The following is a 17,204-nucleotide window of genomic DNA, read 5'->3' on the forward strand; positions in this document are numbered from 1 at the left end:
AAGGCTTTCCAGTCCCGCCTTCCTGACTGAGAGCGGCGGCGGGGGAGGGCCCGCGGGGAGCCCGAGCTCCACCCCGGGCCCCGAAGGGCGGAGGTCGCAGGCTCCGAGCCCGCGAGGTCACTGCCGTCCTCCGCCCTCCCCCGCCCTCCCATACCCGGCTGCTCGCGCCCAGGGCGGCTGGTCCAGGGCCGCGGGCCGCAGCGAAAACCGGGAGACGGCCGGGTTACCCCCGATGCTTCAAGGAGGCCGACCTGGGACACCTCCACTCGCTTATGCTTGCGGGACACCGGTGAGCTCAGACAAAGCCTCTACATGCCTAGTGACTTTCGCGCAGACCCACCTGGCTTATAGCCTTGACCCTGGGCTTCCACCTGCGGTCCCCTGGGCCCCGAACCCCTACCCAGGGGCCCGGCGCTCCCTTTTGGCATTGCGGACACACACATAAAGATGCAAGGAGCGGGGCTCTGTGGTACCGGTAACCTGGCCTGGATGCAATTGTTCGTACAGTTGCTCTATTTTTAATTTATTAATTTTTGCTCTGATTTCATGTTCACCAAAGCAACCTTCTGGTAATGGACCTTGACGCCGTAAACAAAGTAGTTCCCAGGGTGGTAAAAATAAATATATTGTAAGAAATGACAAGGCCTACAGGTTTTTCTTTTCCCCAAATGCTTACCATATAAACATAAGAGAAAGTAAGATGCAAAAGTATATACAGTATGATCCCAATAGTGCTAAAATTATATCCACACAGATCTAGATAGTTGTAAAGTGTTATTATGGGTGTTACAGATGATTTTCATTTTGTTTTTCGTATTTTCTGATTTTTTGAAAAGTTCTATCATGAACATGCATTATTTTTATAATCATAAACCAATGAGCCTTTTAAAACTAGCAAATGGGCAAAAATAAGTAAAGGTCAATCTGCTTCTCTAAATTAATAAATTGATTTTGCATTTGCGAGTCAACCTATATATATTTAGTTAGTACAAGTTGATTTTCTTCTTTTTTTTTTTAATTTAAATTTTTTATTTTTGGCTGCGTTGGGTGTTTGTTGCTGCGCGCAGGCTTTCTCTAGTTGCCACGAGCAGGGGCTACTCTTCGTTGCGGTGCGCGGGCTTCTTATTGCGGTGGCTTCTCGTTGTGGAGCACAGGCTCTAGGCGCGTGGGCTTCAGTAGTTGCAGCGCGTGGGCTCAGTTGCGGTCGCAGTGTGCAGGCTCTAGGGCAAGCAGCTTCAATAGTTGTGGCACGCGGGCTCTAGAGCACAGGCTCAGTAGTTGTGGCACACGGGCTTAGTTGCTCTGCAGCATATGGAATCTTCCCGGACCAGGGATTGAACCTGTGTCCTCTGCGTTGGCAGGTGGGTTCTTAACCACTGCGTCACCAGGGAAGTCCTACAAGTTGACTGTTAATAGAGATCAAATAAATCTTGGTTTCTGAACGTTTAAACCCGATGACCAGACCCGGATGGGTAAAGCCCATTGGCCAGTTTCCTTCCCCACTAATTTTGCAGTCTGGTACAAACATATGGCTCTGGAGATGAAAATTTGGGAATTGTCAGCAGTGAGAATGGATGAGGTCACCAAAGAGATGAGTGCGGTTGGAGAGCAGATCCAAACATTAGCCCCAAGACACCCCACATTATGAGTACAGGGGATGAAGCATGGAGCATAGGGCTCGAACAGTGTCCTCTGCGTTGGCAGGCGGATTCTTAACCACTGCGCCACCAGGGAAGCCCCTCAGAAGCTGTTTCTTTGCTAGAGTATATCAACACAGCCTCTGGCGCTTGATATGTGGCTAATGATGTGGTAAATGTGTTCTTTTCAATCCTCAGTAACAAAACAGGATCAAAAGCAGGTCGTAATTATATGGGGGCAGTGGTAGACGTTCACTGTCTAGCCCTAGGCCTATGCTCTCTTTATCCTCTGTCAGTATAGTGTACAGGCACCGGGCGGTCCACACAACGTCATACTGGCCCAGACCAGTATGGTCCAGACCACAGGCATCTCTCACCTGGATTGTTGCCTCTTCACTGATTTCCCTTCCTCCACACTTGCCCATCCCACCAGAGCAAGCAGAGTGAGTGGTCTTTATAAAAATTATACCATGTTATCAGGTTAAACAGTGGCTTCCCAGTACACTTTGGAGTAAAATTCAGACTCCTTACCATGGCCTTCAAGGGCCCCTGTGACCCAGCCCTGCCAGCTCTCATTCTTATTCACCATTTTGCAGACACTTGAGCCATTTTCCTGTTCCTCAAATGCTTCAAGCCCCTTCCTGCTTTAGGGACTTTGCGCACACTGCTCTCATAGTTTCCCCTTTTTTGTGATTCAGGCGTTGGCTTAAATGTCACCTCCTCATTGAGTTCTCCTCCTCTGCCTACTTTAAGATTCAATTATAATAGTTAACCATGGGACTTCACTGGTGGTCCAGTGGTTAGGACTCCACGCTTCCACTGGTTGGGGGGACTAAGATCCCACATGTCACAAGGTGCAGCAAAAAAAAAAAAAAGTTAACCGTGGTAGTCGTTAGTGCTTTTCACCAAACATTTTTCTGGTCCTCTGCCTTTCTAGACACATGGGCCTTGCCCCTTTGAAGTTAGGTGTAACCATGTGGCCATTTTTGCCAAATGAGATTTTGATAGAAATTTAAAAGCCAGTGCTGATCTGCCACATCCCTTTTTCCTGCCTTGGTGATCATGGAAGCCTGTGTCCAAATTGAGCTTCCATCAGCCTGAATTCCTGACTGAGGGTGATCAGTGAGTGCTTCCCTTCCAACCCGTGATGGATGTGTGGCATGAGTGAGAAATAAACCTTCATTATTCCTACCACAAGGCATTACCTTATTCATCCTCATAACATTCTCTTTTAAGAAAGGCAGTGTCAAGGCTCATGACCACAGTTTTACAGATGGGAACACTAAGACAAATGGAGCTAGTGACTTGCCAAGATCAGAGAAAAACCTGTAGCAAAATTCGGGGTAGAACTTGTGCTTTTATAAATTCAAAATCCTTTCCTGTTTCTTCTCAATGATATGTCTCAAATTTGTCTTAACTTTAGCATTACTTTATCTGTAAATTAGCATGTTTAGAATCATGCTAATGATTATAATCTGATTTTATTTGAGAAGTGTGTATCATGAATCTGGCAGTTTCTAATCAAATAAATTATAAAATGGTAAAAAAAAAAAAAAAGAAAACACCTTTATTGTTTCAAACAACTAAGATTGTGGGGTTCTTTGCTATTACAGCATAACTAGCCTATCCAGACTTATACACTATAGAGCCAGGTACTTATCTGGGTGTTTTACATGTATTAACTCATTCACTTCTCACAACATGCAGTAGGTACTATTATTATTCCCATGTTACTAATACAGTGACTGAGAAAAGTTAAGTAAAGGGCAGAGGTAGAGTTTGAACCTGGTTAGAGATTTATGCTCTTGGTCATTCTGCTATACGGCCTCTAAAAGACGTTCAAACTCATGTTTGAACAGGGGATTGACAGAGTCATGGGTTTTATTACATATTCATACATATATAGAGAAAAGGGAACTGCCAGTTTTCATCCTTAGAGAGAATGTGAGTGTGTGTATCTTTTAGGAATACAAGGATGTCACTTGATATATTGATATATTGATTGATATATTTTCTTTTTTGTGTGGTACGGGGGCCTCTCACCGTTGTGGCCTCTCCCGTTGCGGAGCACAGGCTCCGGACGCGCAGCCTCAGCGGCCACGGCTCACGGGCCCAGCCTCTCCGCGGCATGTGGGATCCTCCCGGACCGGGGCACGAACCCGCGCCCCCTGCATCGGCAGGCGGACTCTCAACCACTGCGCCACCAGGGAAGCCCTGATTGATATTTTAATATCAATACCAGGACAACAATTATCAAGTATAACAACCAATTAGAATAACAAATTTTTTTTCTTTTTAAAAAATTTTTGGCCGCGCCACGTGGCTTGCAGGATCTTAATTCCCCGACCAGGGGTGGAACTCAGGCCCACAGCAGTGAAAGCACGGCGTCCTAACCACTGGACTGCCAGGGAATTCCCTAGAATAACAAATATTTTAGAAGTTAAAGGTTATTTTTCCAAGATCTGAAAATAAGTCTGAGTGTCTTAAAAAGACCGTCCCCCACCTTGTAGAAATACTTCCAAGGACTTTTAAATTGTTTAAAACAAACTCTCTTGATGTATAGTTTACAAATAATGAAGTGCACGCGCATTCTAAATGTACAGTTTGATAAGGCTTGACAGATATCTACACCTGAGTACCTACCAGCACTATCAAAATACAGAACAGTTCCATTACTCCAGGCAGCTCCCTCCTGACCCTGTCCAGTCTGTCCTGCCTCCACCCCTGGCCCCAGGCAACTACTGACCAACACTGTGTCACCATAGAGTAGACTGGGCTTTTCTCGAGCTCCTCATAAACAGAATGATACAGGGTGCTTTTCTGTGTCTGGTTTCTTTCATTCAGTATAATGTTTTTGAGATTCTCCATGTTATTGCACATGCCAATATGTCATTCCCAAGGACAGTTTTTAGTAACAGAAAATAGAACAAGTTTCGGTTCTGGGCAGAACTTTCATAACTATTCCCAATTCCATACTTTATTCAGATAAGAGTCTTTGAACCAATTTTATGACCTGGAGTGGTGTCTACCCTCTGCTGCTTGGAAACAGGAAATTCCTGAAATTCCTTTTCTCTTGCAACATTCTCAAAACTCAATACCAGCTTTCCATTAGCACCAGAGTTCCGGGGAGCTCCATACCTACCCAATGGAAAGGAAAAAGGCAAAAGAGAATTCTAAGCCAGAGGAATAAGGGGCATGTAACGTTCTTCTCTGATACACCTGGTAGGGAATTCCCTGGCGGTCCAGTGATTAGGACTCCTCGCTTTCACTGCTGAGGGGGCAGGTTCCATCCCTGGTTGCGGGAACTAAGATCCCACAAGCAGGCAGCACAGCCAAAAAAAAAAAACGAAAAAAAGAAAAAGATATACCTGATAGAAGTTAGCACCTCTCCCATCACCTTCTCACCTCTCCCTGATCTACCCCTGACACTTCTCACAATCTGAAACGACTGTGCCCATTTCCTTTCCAGAATACCGGCATAGCCAGACGCGTGCCTTGGCCAGCTCTAGCCATGCTGACAAATGTAGCTCAGGCCCATCCATGTTAATGGCTGGAGAGTATTACATTGTGTGAATACACCACCACTGATTTCACCCCTTTTCCTGTTGAGCATTTAGGTTGTTGCCCTTTTTCACTTTCCATCAGCACATTCCTCATGTACCTCCTGACCTTGTGCTCACACGTGAGACTTTCCCCAGGTGTTTGCTAGGGATGTTGCTGCTAGGCTGGAGACTCTGTTCATCTTCCCCTTTACTATGGCTGAGCACTCTCCATGGGGGCTCTGCACACCAGCGCTTTTACTCCCAGCTACCCCATGGAAGCTGAAGTAAAACACCCAGCCACCAGCCCCTCACTGGACCCAGCGCAGGCCCCTGTGTCTCCCCTTTCACCACTTCTGCTTGTGTCTGGTTCACAAAGAGGTCTTCCTTATTTTTACCTTGACTAAATCTTTCTGGGTCTTTTCTCCTTTTGTATTTTATTCGTCTTTATTATATGTCTGAAGCGTGGAGTCGTGATGCTATTTGACTGTAAGTCTGTCCTAAGTGACTTTTCTATGCATCTCCCCCATCCCTGGGTGCCCTTCTACTGGTATACTTGCTCCTTGGCCCCAGAAATACCTTCCCAGGCTTGTCTTGAAGGCGGCATAGTTCTTTCTCGTCTTCTCTGGGTCATTTCCCTAAGCTTGGCTCACATGCCAGCTCTTTTGTTTCCTGATGGGGACAGGACTTCTCCTATGATAAGCAGCTGTCACTGCATTTGTAGTCAGGGTCCTGAACTGCAGTCCTGGCCGCCTGGCCTGAGCCAAACTGTGACTCTCTGGCAACTGATCCTTCTTTCGTAACCACAGTGATGTGGGCCTCATGCCATAGGCGAGAGCATTCAGAGTATCACTTGGGTAAAGGTGACCTGGGGCCTATAGGGTGTCCACTGGACTCCTACCGCTTGATCACAGTAGTATCAGCAGCCCACCGACCCCCGCCAGCAGACAGTCTGCTTAGAGATTCTTACAGCTCTGAAAGACTGTAAAATGGAGTTATTATTTCTCTGCTACAGATGAGGAAATTGAGGCTGAATTGAGAGGAGAGATGAAATGACTTGCTCAAGGGAACACACCCCAAATACATTGACTGTTTTTCTTTTTTGGCACAGCTTGCGGGATCTTAGTTCCCGGACCAGGGATTGAACCCGGGCCCTGGCAGTGAAAGCGCCAAGTCCTAACCACTGGGCCGCCAGGGAATTCCCTACATTTACCATTGTTGCTGGCACATTCACTCCTCTCCTTCCCCCAAATTACCCTGCATCCAGAAGACTTTCTAATGTCTAGGACAGAAGATAATATTGATAGAATAAGCTCCCCCTGGTGGGCAGGTGCATCGACACAAAATGTCCATGCAAAGATGTGAGGGTTCCAGCCTTGAGCATAACAAGCAAGTCACAGGACAGTCAGCTGATCAGAGCACAAGTGTGAGACTTCTCATTTTTTTTTTCCAATAGATAAGTTTCATTGCATTTTAAAGATATCACAAAGAGGTCCTGGGAATCATTTGGTATCTTCTTGTTTCCATAGCAAGACAACTCTTAGATCTTATTCATCAGACTGATGATTTGTTCCTTTTTCAGAGACATAGATAACATCCAAAATGTTCTGATATCCTTATTTTTAACTGTGTGGCTTGCTGAATCAAAGCAGCTGAATTTGATGCAAGGTCAGTGCAAATCACTTCCTGGGCTTGAGATACTGAATAAGCAATGCCTGGCCTCGTATGAGGCCTGCACATTTTTCATCTAAGAAATTTCCAGTTTCAACAAGAGACCTGCTCTCCTGAATAAAGACGTGGGTGGGGAAGTGAGCATACACAGACGTACTCTTGTGATGGAAGCTCAGTGGAACACCCTTGATCGTGTGTTGTATTGGACTTGGGACTGCATGAACTGGAGCCGGTTCCTTTCTCTTCTCCACTGTTTGTCAACCTGGAGTCCCTTCCTATTCTTTCCAAGGAGTCTGAGTTCTATGCTGAGGTAGTCCCTCTGCAGGATTCCTCTGGGGCCCTTCACAATAATTTTGTGTCCTTCCACAGTGATGTTGACATTTTCTGGAATGTCGACAGTCTGGTTGCTGAAAATAGTCTTCATTCTCATGGTGGATTCAGCAAAGAGAGCATCTTAAGGTATTTTTTTGTTTTTGTTTTCTTAAATGAATGAATGAATGAATTTATTTATTTATTTTGGCTGCACCAGGTCTTAGTTGCGGCATGCAGACTCTTTAGTTGCTGCACTTGGGATCTTTAGTTGTGGCATGTGGACTCTTTAGTTGTGGCATGCAGACTCTTAGTTGCGGCGTGCATGCGGGATCTAGTTCCCCGACCAGGGATCAAACCTCCTGGCCCCCTGCAGTGGGAGTGCAGAGTCTTACCCACTGGGCCATCAGGGCAGTCCCCTTAAGGTTTATTTTATTTTATTCTTTTTTAATTTTTTTTTTAAACAGTTTTTAAAACATTTTTCTTGGGGTATAGTTGATTTACAATGTTGTGTTTAAACGGTTTTATTGAGATATAATTCACATATCATATAATTCATCCACTTAAACTGTACAATTGAATGATTTTTAGTATATTCATGTATATGTATGACCATCATTATGATCAATTTCAGAACATTTTCATCACCTCAAAAAGAAACCCTGTGCCTTTTAGTTATCTATCTTTCTATCTCTCCCACCCGGCCCTAAGCCACCACTAATCTATTTTTTGTCTCCACAGATTTGGCTAGTCTGGATGTTTTATGTAAATTATGTAATATGTGATCTTTTGCCTCTTAATGTTTTTATTTTTTTTATTTTTTATTATTTTTTTTGTGTGTGGTATGCGGGCCTCCCTCTGCTGCGGCCTCTCCCGTTGCGGAGCACAGGCTCCGGACACGCAGGCCCAGCGGCCATGGCTCACGGGCCCAGCCGCTCCGCGGCATGTGGGATCCTCCCAGACCGGGGCGCGAACCCGGTTCCCCTGCATCGGCAGGCGGACGCGCAACCACTGCGCCACCAGGGAAGCCCTTAATGTTTTTAAATTAAATGTTTTACACTGTAATTCTGCTTTATACCAGAATTCATCAGAAACAGTGCTTTTAGCTCTGTGATTTTACACGTTTTTCAAGATTAGCAGAACATTACAGCAAACCCGTAAGTTATATTTTCTCCTCCCTTCTCTGAAGGAAAGCCCAGAGACTCTTTTTTTAAGAGATCTTTCTAGGGGAAACAAAATGAAAAGAAGGACAAATAACAACCCAGGGAATTTGGGACATTTTGAATTTTTATTGAGGTTCTCATCATCCAGACCCCTGATCTCCAGGCCCTGCCTGCTATGGGGTCTGAGCCCGCCTTTGTGGTGCAAAGGCCGGAAGGTGGGTCAGGGCTGCCTCTCCTCCCCCATGTGCTGACTGCAGAGCTGCCTGCCAGAGGAAGAGTGCCCAAGGACACCTTAGAGGCGGACATGCAGAGAGACAAGAGTGGAGAAGAGGTAAAAGTCCCATTGCCTGGAGGCCCTGGGGGCACTATCAGAGCAAGGGCTGAAGACGAGGCAGTTGCCAACAGACCCAACCAGCTCTCAAGCCTGCCTAGGGGGCCCCAGCGTACTTCAGCGGGTGGGGTGTCCTTCAAGGTCAGCCACAAGACGGACGTCTGCTAAGGTGGTACGTGGACGCTCTGCTTGGGTCCTGACCCTCAGGAGGGAACTCGTCAGACTGATCCTCTCCTGACTTCACCTTTAGGGAAGGTCAACCAAGTCCCTGCTTCCACCGTAGTCCCTTTGCCCAGCAAAAATGACAATCCTTTGTCTCAAATGTTGGGCAGGAATCGTATGGCTCTAGGACAAGACCTGAAAGTGAGCGCCTGTGGACTTCCCTGGCGGTCCAGTGGTCAGGACTCTGCGCTTCCACTGCAGGGGGCGTTGGTTCGATTCCTGGTCGGGGAACTAAGATCCTGAAAAAAAGAAAGTGAGCACCTGTTGCAGCGCCAACTCGTGGTGTGAAGCAGATACTCTAAGGAGGAGGATGGCTCTGGAGACCTCAAAATCTAGATTCTACGTGGACGATCTCAAGTGAGCCAGGGTGGGGGGAAAGGAATTGTTCTGGCTGAGCTGAGGTGGAGGGATGACAGAAACAAAGGTCCAGTGCCAGATGGAGACCGGGCTTGTAGCGAGAGCGTGAGAGGGGCAAACACACACACACACGAAGAGCTAAAATGTTAACAAGCTGATTCAGAACCACTGATACAGAGGACCAACTATAAAGTTATACGTGTGGGTCTTTGACGGGTCAGACGGTTGGTGTCTCTAACCTCCGCATTGTTCAAGGGTCAGCTGTATTTGCTCTGGCTAGAACCTTCAGTACAGTGTTGAATAGCAGCAGTGAAAGCAGGCATCCTTGTCATGTTCCTGATCTTAAGGGGAAAGCTTTCAGTCTTTCAATATGATGTTAGCTGTGGGTTTTTCAAAAATAGCCTCCATCATGTTGAGAAATATTCCCTTTATTCCTGCTTTCCTGAGAGTTTTTATCATAGAAAGATGTTGGATTTGTGAAATGCCTCTTCTACACCGTTTGAGATAGTCGTGCAGTTTTGTTTCCTTCATTCTGCTAATGTGATATGTTACATTGATTGAATTTCCTTTTTCTTTCTTTCTTTTTTTTTCCTTGGCTGCGCTGTGCAGATTGTGGGATTTTAGTTCCCTGACCAGAGATTGAACCCGGGCCTTCGGCAGTGAGAGCACGGAGTCCTAACCAATGGACTGCCAGGGAATTTCCAGATTTTCTTATGTTTAACCACCCTGGAATCCCTGGGGCAAATCCTACTTGGTCGTGGTGAATAATTCTTTAAATATGTTATTGGATTCAATTTTCTAATATCTTATTGAGGATTTTTGCATCTATATTCATGTGGGAAATTGGTCTGTGATCTTATTTTCTTGTGATGTCATTATCTGGCTTTGGCATTAGGGTAATGCTGGCCTCATAGGATGAGCTGGGGACTGCTTCTTCAGTTTTTTGGAAGAGTTTAAGAACAATTAGTGTTAACTCTTCTTTAAATGTTTGGTAGAATTCACCTGTGAAGCCATCTGGTCCAGGACTTTTCTTTGTTGGGAGGTTTTTGATTACTGATTCAATCTCTTGTTATAGGCCTGTTGGGATTTTCTGTTTCTTCTTGATTTTCTGTTTCTTCTCGATTTTCTGTTTCTTCTCGAGTTGGTTTAGGTAATTTGTGTGTTTCAAGGAATTTGTCCATTTCTTCTGGTTATCTAATTTGTTGATGTGCAGTTGTTCAGAATATTCTCTTATAAACCTTTTTTATCTCAAAAAGCTCAGTAATAATGTCCCCATTTTCACTTTTTTTTATGACTATGTTCTTAGCTGTATTTTATTTATTTATTTATTTATTTATGGCTGCGTTGGGTCTTCGTTGCTGTGTGCGGGCTTTTCTGTAGTTCTGGCGACTGGGTGCTACTCTTCATTGTGGTGCACAGGCTTCTTATTGCAGTGGCTTCTCTTGTTGTGGAGCATGGGCTCCAGGTGCCCGGGCTTCAGTAGTTGCAGCACGTGGGCTCAGTAGTTGTGGCCCGCGGCCCCTAAAGCGCAGGCTCAGCAATTGTGGCGCACGGGCCTAGTTGCTTCGCGGCATGTGGGATCTTCCTGGACCAGGGCTCGAACCTGTGTCCCCTGCAGTGGCAGGCGGATTCTCAACCACTGTGCCACCAGGGAAGCCCCCCATTTTCACTTCTGATTTCAGTTATTTGCAGCTTTCTCTTTTTCCTTTCTAAGTATGTGCTATATTCTGAATGTTATGTCCACTCAAAGCTCGTCTATTAAATCCTAATGCTGAATGTGATGGTATTAGGGGCTGGGGGCCTTTGGGAGGTGATTAAGTCATAAGGGCAAAGCCCCCACGAATGGGATATGTGCCCTTATAAAAGAGGTTCCAGAGAAGTCCCTGGCTCCTTACACATGAGATAATGAGAGTCTGCGACCTAGAAGAGGCCCCTCACCTAATCACGGTGGCACTTTGATCTTGGACTTCCAGTCTCTAGAACTGTGAGAAATAAGTTTCCATTGTTTATAAGCTACCCAGTCTGTGGTATTTTGTTATAGCAGCCTGACCAGACTAAGACAGTCTAGCTAAAACTTTGTTAATATTGTTGAGCTTTTCAAAGAACCAACTTTTTTTTTTTTTTTTTGGCTGCGTTGGGTCTTGGTTGCTGCACGCGGGCTTTCTCTAGTTGCGGCGAGCGGGGGCTACTCTTCGTTGCCGTGCACGGGCTTCTCATTGCGGTGGCTTCTCTTGTTGCGGAGGATGGGCTCTAGGCACACAGGCTTCAGTAGTTGTGGCTCGCGGGCTCTAGAGCGCAGGCTCAGTAGTTGTGGTGCATAGGCTTAGTTGCTCTGCAGCATGTGGGATCTTCCTGGATCAGGGCTCAAACCCGTGTCCCCTGCATTGGCAGGCGGATTCCTAACCACTGTGCCACCAGGGAAGCCAGAACCAACTTTTTGTTTCATTGATTTTTTTTTTCTCTTCAAATGCCTTTTTTTTGGTGACAAAATTTAAACCATGACAGTGACCATATTTGGAAATAGAGTTTTTGCAGAGGTTATAGTTAAAATGCGGTCGAAATGGATTTGGGTGAGATCATACTAGATTAGGATGGGCCCTAAATCCAATGACTAGTGTCCTTATTTATTTTTATTTATTTATTTTTGGCTGCGTTGGGTCTTCCTTGCTGTGCGCGGTCTTTCTCTAGTTGTGGCGAGCGGGGGCCACTCTTCATTGCAGTGCGTGGCCTTCTCATTCCGTTGGCTTCTCTTGTTGCGGAGCATGGGCTCTAGGCATGCGGGCTTCAGTATTTGTGGCACGTGGGCTCAGTAGTTGTGGCTTGCAGGCTCTAGAGCGCAGGCTCAGTAGTTGTGGCGCACAGGCTTAGTTGCTCTGCGACATGTGGGATCTTCCCCGACCAGGGCTCGAACCCCTGTCCCCTGCATTGGCAGGTAGATTCTTAACCACTGCACCACCAGGGAAGCCTGACTAGTGTCCTTATACCTTCCCACCAGCAGTGTACAAGGGCTCCAATTTCTCCACATCCTTGCCAACACTTGCTGTTTTCTGATAGTAGCCATCCTAGTGGGTGTGATGTGGTATCTCACTGTAGTTTTGATTTACATTTCTCTATTGATTAGTGATGGTGAGCATCTTTTCATGTGCTTATTGGCAATCTGTATGTCTTCTTTGTAAAAATATCTATTCAACTCCTTTGTCCATTTTTTTTTTAATGTATTTTGGCTGTTTTTTTTTTTTTTTGGCCGTGTAGGGTCTTTGTTGTGGTGTGTGGGCTCTACATCACATGCAGGCTTCTCTCTAGTTGTGGCATGAGGGCTTAGTTGCCCTGCGGCACGTGGGATCTTAGTTCCTCAACCAGGGATCAAACCCGCATCCCCTGCATTGGAAGGTGGATTCTTAACCACTGGACCACCAGGGAAGTCCCCTTTGCCCATTTTTGAATCAGGTTGTTTGTTTGTTTTAATTGTGGTTGAGTTGTAGGAGTTCTTTATATATTCTGGATATTAACTCATCAGATATATGATTTACCAATATTTTCTCCCATATTTTCTCTGTGGGTTGCCTTTTTACTCTGTTGCTATGCCTGTTGATGCACAAAATTCTTAAAATTTCATCAAGTGCAATCTATTTTTTCCTTTGTTGCCTGTGCCTTTGGTGTCATATCCAAGAAATCATTGCTAAATCCAACGTAATGCAGTTTTTCCCCTACGTTTTCTTCTAAGAGTTTTATAGTTTTAGATTTTACATTTAGGTCATGGATCAATTTTAGTTCATTTTTGTATAAAGTGTTAGGTAAGGGTCCAACTTCATTCTTTTGCATATGGATATCCAGTTTTCCCAGCACCGTTTATTGAAGACTGTCTTTCACCCATTGAATGGTCTTGACACCCTTGTTGAAAGTCAGTGGACTATATTTGCAAGTGTTTATTTCTGGACTCTATTCCATTGTCCATATGTCTGTCTTTATGCCAGTGATCTTTCAACACACTGTTTTAATTACTGTAGATTTGTAGTAAGTTTTGAAATCAGAAGGCTTGAGACCTCCAGCTTTGTTCATCTTTTTCAGGATTGCTTGGCTGTGCAGGGTCCCGTGGGATTCCATTATGAATTTTACAATGGGATTTTCTATTTCTGTTAAATATGTCATTGGGATTTTGAGAAAGATTGCTTCAAACCTATAGATCACTTAGAGTCCATAAACATGGGATGTCTTTTCATTTATTTATGTCTTTAATTTCTTTCAGCAATGTTCGATAGTTTTAATGGTATAAATCTTTTGCCTCTTTGGTTAATTCTTAAATATTTTATTCTCTTTGGTGCTATTATAAATGGAATTATTTTCTTAACTTCCTTTTTGGATTGTTCATTGTTAGTGTATAGAAATGAAACTGAATTTTTGTGTGTTGCTTTGTAGGTTGCTACTTTGCTGAATTTGTTTATAAGGTTTAACAGATTGTTTGTGGAATCTTTAATATTTTCTACATATAAGATCATAACATCTGTGAAGAGAGATAATTTTATTTCTTCTTCCAATTTCAATGACTTTTTTCTTTCTTTTTCTTGCCTGATTATTCTGGTTAGGACTTCCAGTACTATGTTGAATAAAAGTGGCAAGAGTGAGCCATCCTTATCTTGTTCTTTATCTTAGAGGAAAAACTTTCACCATTGAGTATGATGTTTGCTGTGTATATGTTTTCGTATATGGCTTTTATTATATTTAGTTTCCTTCTATTCCTAGTCTGTTGAGTATTTTTATCATGAAAGGGTGTTGAATTTTGACAAATGCTTTTTCTGCATCAATTGAGATAGTCATGTGGTTTTCTTTCCCCTTCATTCTGTTAATGTGGTATAGTACACTGATTGATTTTTGTACGTTGAACCATTCTTGCATTCTAGGGGACAGTTCCACTCGGTCATGATATATAATCCTTTTAATGTTGTTATTTTTAAAACGGTGGCATATTGCACTTTTTTTTTTTTTTAAAGAAAAGATTTCTTGAAGGAATGGTCAGCAGTGTCAGGAACCTCAGAGAGGTCAAGTAGGGGAAGGACTGAAGGGGATTTTGTTATTAAGAGGTTTTTTGTTAAACTTGTACTTGAATGTTCTTAGCAGCACTATTCATAATAGCCAAAAAGTATAAACAATTCAAATTTCCATCAACTCATGAATGTGGTATATCCATGCAATGGAGTATTATTCAGCCATGAAGAGGAATGAAGTTCTGATACATGCTACAACATGGATGAATGAAGTGAAAGAAGCCAGGCATGAAAGGCCGTATACTATGTGATTCCATTTATATGAAAGTCAAATAGACAAGTCCACAGAGACAGGAAGTAGATTAGTAGTTTCCGGGGTTTTGGGGAAGATGTTTGGATCCGGTTGGGAGCTTGAAGAAGGTGTGAAATCTTTGGATTAGCTCCCCTCAGGAGAGGGCAGGAAAATTTAAGCAAGAATAAGTGAAAAACTAAATGTTTGGCTGAGCTTATAAGCCCAACCTTGTACATTCAGTTGGCCACAGGAGTTGGTAAGAGATCAGGGTAACTGAGAACAAGCTGATGATTTTTCAGAATTACTGTGGGCAAGATGGTAGCTGCTGGTGAGCCAGGGTAGGCTGGAAGGAGTGTTAAGTTTTTAAGAATGGGAAGAAGGTGAATCCCACAAATATTTTAATAGACTAGTGTGCCTTCAGCACAGCATCTGGCACATGTAGCAAACACTTATTTGTTAAAAATAAAAGAATAATCAATTTTGGGGAAGGGTATCAACTTTACTGAGGTATAATTCACATACCATACAATTCACTTACATTGGTCAGTTGATTTTTTTTTTTTTTTTTTTTTTTTTGGCCGTGCCACACAGGTTTTGGGATCTTAGAATCCCGACCAGGAATCAAACCCGGCCCTGGCAGTGAAAGTGCCCAGTCCTAATCACTGGACTGCCAGGGAATTCCTGGTCAGTTGATTTTTGACAGGGGTGCTAATACATTTCAACTGGATACAAACAGTCATCTCAACAAATGGTGATGAGACAAATGCATTTCCACATGGAAAAGAAATGAAGTTGAGGCCTTTCCTCACACTATATACAAAAATTAACTCACATCCTAGTGGGTATAAAGTAATTTCTCACTTTGGTTTTGCTTTGCTGTTCCCTAATGATTAATGATATTGAACATATTTTCATGTGCTTATTGGCCATTTATATATCTTCTTTGGAGAAATGCCTATTCAGATATTTTGTCCATTTTTAATTGGGTTATTTGTCTTTTCTATTGTTGAATTTTAAAGATTCTTTTTATATTCTGCATACGAGACCCATATTAGGTATATGATTTACACATTCCTGTTCTGTGTTTCTTTTCACTCCCTTTGAAGGGCACGTTTCTTGTGGGCTTCTTTTTAGCGTGATGAAATGTTCTAAAATTGATTGTGGTGATGATTGCACAGCTCTGTGAACATACTAAAAACCATTAAACTGAACACTTTAAAATGTTGTGTTTTATGGCATGTGAATTATGGCTCAATAGAGCTGTTATAAAATAACAAATGCTGGAGAGGGTATGAGAAAAGGGAACCCTCCTACACTGTTGGTGGGAATGTAAGTTGGTGCAGCCACTACCGAAAACACCGTGGAGTTTCCTCAGAAAACTAAAAATAGGATTACCATATGATCCAGCAGTCCCAGTCCTGGGCATATACCCAGACAACACTATAGTTCAAAAAGATATTTCGCAGTGGTTAAGAATCTGCCTGCTGGTGCAGGGGACATGGATTCGATCCCTGGTCCGGGAAGATCCCACATGCCGTGGAGCAAATAAGCCTGTGTGCCACAACTACTGAGCCTATGCTCTAGAGCCCGTGAGCCACAACTACTGAAGCCCGTGTGCCTAGAGCCCATGCTCGGCAACAAGAGAAGCCACCGCAGTGAGAAGCCCCATGCACCGCAACGAAGAGCAGCCACCGCTCACCACAACTAGAGAAAGCCCGTGTGCAGCAACGAAGACCCAATGCAGCCAAAAATTTTAAAATAAAATAAATAAATAAATTTATTTTAAAAAGAAAAAAAGAGGGCTTCCCTGGTGGCGCAGTGGTTGAGAATCTGCCTGCCAATGCAGGGGACACGGGTTTGAGCCCTGGTCTGGGAAGATCCCACATGCCGTGGAGCAAATAAGCCTGTGTGCCACAACTACTGAGCCTATGCTCTAGAGCCCGTGAGCCACAACTACTGAAGCCCGTGTGCCTAGAGCCCATGCTCGGCAACAAGAGAAGCCACCGCAGTGAGAAGCCCCATGCACCGCAACGAAGAGCAGCCACCGCTCACCACAACTAGAGAAAGCCCGTGTGCAGCAACGAAGACCCAATGCAGCCAAAAAATTTTTTAAAAAAATAAATAAATAAATTTATTTTACAAAGAAAAAAAGAGGGCTTCCCTGGTGGCGCAGTGGTTGAGAATCTGCCTGCCAATGCAGGGGACACGGGTTTGAGCCCTGGTCTGGGAAGATCCCACATGCCGTGGAGCACCTGGGCCCGTGAGCCACAACTGCTGAGCCTGTGCATCTAAAGCCTGTGCTCCGCAACAGGAGAGGCCTCGATAGTGAGAAGCCCGCGCACCGCGACGAAGAGTGGCCCCTGCTTGCCGCAACTAGAGAAAGCCCTCGCACAGAAACAAAGACCCAACACAGCCATAAATAAATAATAAATAAATAAATTTAAATCATAACCCTGGCCCAGAAGCAGGTCGTCTACGAATGATCTAGCACCAGGATCCCCACAAACGTGTAGTACGTGATGGGCAAGGGGGTGGCTGCCTTTCCAGCCGTGCCCTGTGTCCCTGTATGAAGGGCTCTCCACACCGGACCCCGGTCCTGTGAAGTCTGCCAACTTTGTGATTGCCAAACACGTCAGTGCAATCTTGGTGCTTCAACAGGACAGTAATTGCCCACTCTGGACTCCACTGGCGGCTAAATGAA

The 17,204-nt window shown here is 44.3% G+C and overlaps 1 long non-coding RNA gene and 1 pseudogene across 2 annotated transcripts in view; one reads left to right on the forward strand and one right to left on the reverse strand.

Annotated features, from left to right (window-relative positions):
* The window catches only part of LOC114485186 (uncharacterized), a 23,169-nt gene continuing 5,965 nt past the window's right edge, over positions 1-17,204 (forward strand). For both annotated transcript variants that reach the window (XR_003678661.2, XR_003678662.2), the window contains exon 1: positions 1-289. This is a non-coding gene — a long non-coding RNA (uncharacterized lncRNA). The remainder of the gene's footprint in view (positions 290-17,204) is intronic.
* On the reverse strand, positions 6,645-7,271 carry LOC102979487 (60S ribosomal protein L9-like; annotated as a pseudogene).

Source organism: Physeter macrocephalus, unplaced genomic scaffold, assembly GCF_002837175.3.
Source record: "Physeter macrocephalus isolate SW-GA unplaced genomic scaffold, ASM283717v5 random_638, whole genome shotgun sequence".
Taxonomy (NCBI): domain Eukaryota; kingdom Metazoa; phylum Chordata; class Mammalia; order Artiodactyla; family Physeteridae; genus Physeter; species Physeter macrocephalus.